Genomic DNA, 4,200 nt, shown 5'->3' with positions numbered 1-4,200 from the left:
GCCACTTGGCCACTACGTGACAAAAGGTGAAAGTTTATAAATATTCCTCAATCCTCATTGAGAAAACGATCCACAATTTATCCTAAAACTCACTATTAATCTGGTATAAACTCCCTTATCTCTCTACAATATACCTGGCCAAGTAACACACAACTTAATCTCTTTAAGTTTACTGACTTGAGCGTCGGAGTGAGTACGCTCGGTACCAAGCCGAGCCCTCAGTTTGTTCATCTTTACAGGAGAGAGCGAAGGGAAGAGTCAAGCAAAGACATAATTCAACAAGCTTACGTGGTCACAACTCTGCTCCGGAATTACACCCGGAACAATTCCGATATCCAAATTCATATTAACTTGGGCACGGTGTAGCCGATTCATTCCTTATCAATATAACTCGGTGGATTAACTCTTTAATCGATTCTACTTTTAGAACTCTCGGTCGATAAAATTACTCTAATATTTATCTTTAGCCCAAAACACATCCGGCTATGGTCGAGAATACTTTTGTTGAGTTCAACCCAAATTTCGAATAAATATGTCCATGATCCAAATCCACATTAACTTGGGCACGCTTTGGCAATACAACCCTCATCAATACGAATTCAGTGGATAGACATTTATCACCCACTTCCCTACGTAACAAGGTTTGTACCCCGGTGTGGCCGAGCGCACTCCCTCACGAAATAGATTTTCCTGATTTCTAATTTTTGGTAAGGCTAAGTCTCAATTGTTTATTTAGCGAGAGGTCATGTCAATTTATTATCTATCACGTTTTAAGTGAACTAAAGCGGTGAACTACGATAATTGTAATTGACACGGTCGATAAACTCGATTTAAAATGCATGTTTAGTTATGGCGATTTAGCGATACATGCAACATATAAATAAAATGCAAAGCATAAATATAAAGTCCTAGTATGACCTTCCTAAAATAGTAAATCTAATAAACTATTACAAATTCGCAAACCAACTCCTTTGGTCCCTTGAACTTCGGTTTTGACACGCATCTCGAGGTAACACCGTCTTTGATGGACCGTCTTCTCGAAAGGCACCGTCTTCAAGTAACTCCGGAATAATTAAATTACAAAATAAATTACATAATTTCCTATTATACATTTGAAATAAAAATAAATCTATTAAATTACAAAACGGTGATACGAGATCACAAAAACTACAACCGAATCGATATTCCCGTACATTTCGGGTAATATCAATTAAAACTAAGGCCATACTAAGTAAAATTACATAATTCAAAATTACATAAAATTAAAATATGACAATCATAAATAAAATGCAGCATTATAATATGTATGAACATGCTCAATTTTATGCTAAATCGCCTTATAAGAGCCAATATCGTATATTACATCGGTTTTTATGGATTTGCGTGATTATAACTTGTTAAAATCACAATAATTACATAAATTCATATTTATATACAAGTTAATTATCCTAACTCACTTAGGACTCAAAATTTAGTTTTCACTAACACTTTGACAATAATTCAACTTGATTTGACAACATTGTTCATTATGGACTTAAAAATACAATTTTATATCATAAACTTCAAATTAAATCAAAATAATTTCAAATAATTTCAAAATTTGAAATTCAAACTTATGAACATTCTGGAAAAATATCATGACTCTCATAATATTCAAAACTTAGGTTAAAAATTTCGAAAATTTATCGAGAAAAACAATGTTGCGGTTTATCGGTTTTAACAAATATGACCATTAAAATATGAGAAAATTTATTTTCATCAACTTTTCACTTTTAGATCTGAAATATATGATAAAATGCAACATGTGACGTTTTTCCTTTAGTCATGAAGTATGTTTTAGCATTATAAAAAATTATAGTCACTATTTATGTGATTTTTCATCAAAAATTCATAAATCATGCAAAAAGACTTCACTATAGCCAAATATTTTACACACATCTTGTAAAATTGCATGGGACAACATACTAAATTTCCATGACCAGATTCGAAATATAACTCATATTAACCTATTTACCCATTTAAATACGATTTAAACTTGTAAAATTCATATTTCGAGCAAAACAACTTATTTTAACATGAAAATTTACAGGCCATCAGTAGATAATATATGTGAAAACATATCCAAAAACCACTGAAAAATTCGAAGTTTAGATATTTTTCGTCCAAAAATGACATTTTATATACAAAAATCACATTTTTATGTCCTAAATTAACAAAATGAACAATAAAATCCATAAATGAACCAAAATGTCCTAAAAATCACTTAGGACCAGAAACGTTTAACATGCAAAGTTATTTTTAGGTTTATCTTCATAAATCCAAATTAATTAGTTTTGTATGTTAATTTTATAACTCGGAAAAACAATAAACCGATTTGCATGCAAACAACCTAAGGCTCTTGATACCGCTTGTTAGAATTTGTTAATCTCGTTAATTTACATATTCATATATGAAAAGATCAATTTAGTCATAAAATTAAAACTAGATCTTATGCATGCAAACATAAACAAGAGTAGAGAAGAAATCGTCACTTCTTAGGGCTTGCCTGGAATCCATGGAATTATTAAGGGGGTAAGTTTTATTGGGCGATAATTACTGGGGAAATTAATTAGTGGGGTAATGAGTTCCTTGATGATATGTTTGGCATAAGAGTAATGATTACTGAGTACATCTTTTACTCCCTTAATCATTACCCAGGGGGGAGGGTGGGTAATGTATTACTCCTTCACAAGGGTAATAATTCCAGGAGGTGAATAATTACCCACATACCAAACATGGGAAATACACCTCACATATTACTCCCTTATTCATTCTCCTCCTATTACCCCCAATCCAAGCAAGCCCTTACTATTGTAGTTTCGGATTTTGGGCACAAATGAGTTCTCCTTCTCACTTGTTCTTGAGCTTTCCTTAAAATGGATGAACAAAGGATCCAAAATAGAATCCCTCCCAAAAGTGAATACCTAAGGTAACCTCTTAAAGACTAATATTATTAGATCTAGAACAATATTAATCTTACTAAAATGACCCAAAATGTTAATTTTGTTCTCTTGTTTTTTGGCCAAGAGAGGTAGGATTTTGGAGATTTTATTTCTCTAATTTTTCATAAGATGTAGAGAGAATATTTCTTTTTCTTACACTAGAGAAAGAGTTTAAGAAGTGAATGAAAATTATAGAGGAAACACTCTATGTTTCCTCTTGGTAAAACCGGTGGTGAGAGGGAAGGGTGCCCTATTCATGGGCTTGTTTTTCTACCTAAGAAGATAGGCATGCAAGGCTAGTCCTTAGGGTTAATAATCATGTTCCTATTTAAAATAAAAACACAATATTAATCCTCATACTCCCTCCATTTTCGGCACTTAAAAGATAAAATGGGTTCCATTTTATCTTTGTCAATTTGTCAATTTTGTCACAATGTCACATGTAACATGTTACATGTTTATGTCTCACATTATTGTATTTTTAACACATTAAAAATCAACATACTAATAAAAATATGTCATATACAAAATCGACTAGTAATTTATAATTACTTGTACCAAAATGGTTTATTGAATTATAAATCACAACGTCTTGTATTTATAATAAATTATTCATTCAATTTCAATTGTTTCGTAAACAATAATTTTATCTAAGTAATAAAACAATTTGATTACTTAGACCGTATCTTATTTAATCGAATTACAATAAGACACGTCAATAATACTCACAAAATCGTCCGTCAATTTTAAGCAATTTAATTAACCCGTATCGACATACGATCAATTAAATAATCAATTAAGAGTGTCACCCTTTAGGTATGACCTAAGGGGATCAACTGATCACCACGTCGCACGACAGTAATGTCAAACTCTAATCAGCCAATCATTACCGATATGTGTGGACCAGTTGACTGTAAATAATTACATCCCACATGTATTCTTAAAATGAGATTTAAACATGTGATCATCATGATCAACAGTTGTGATCGCATTATTGTCGGAGGACACATATTCCAACATATTCTCAGTTGCATTCATAGTTTGCTTGGGGACAAGCAAAGGTTTGGTTTGGGGAGATTTGATGCGTGTATTTTATATAAGGTTTTTACCTCATTTTTACACGCATTTCTGTACTATTTACGTGGCATCTAGCTACAAATACCCCCCCCCCCCCCCCCGATTAGTCTACTTTGGTTCGTTTTGTGTAAATTGCAGGTAT

Source organism: Silene latifolia, chromosome 4 (assembly GCF_048544455.1).
Source record: "Silene latifolia isolate original U9 population chromosome 4, ASM4854445v1, whole genome shotgun sequence".
NCBI lineage: Eukaryota > Viridiplantae > Streptophyta > Magnoliopsida > Caryophyllales > Caryophyllaceae > Silene > Silene latifolia.
This window is presented reverse-complemented; position numbering follows the sequence as displayed.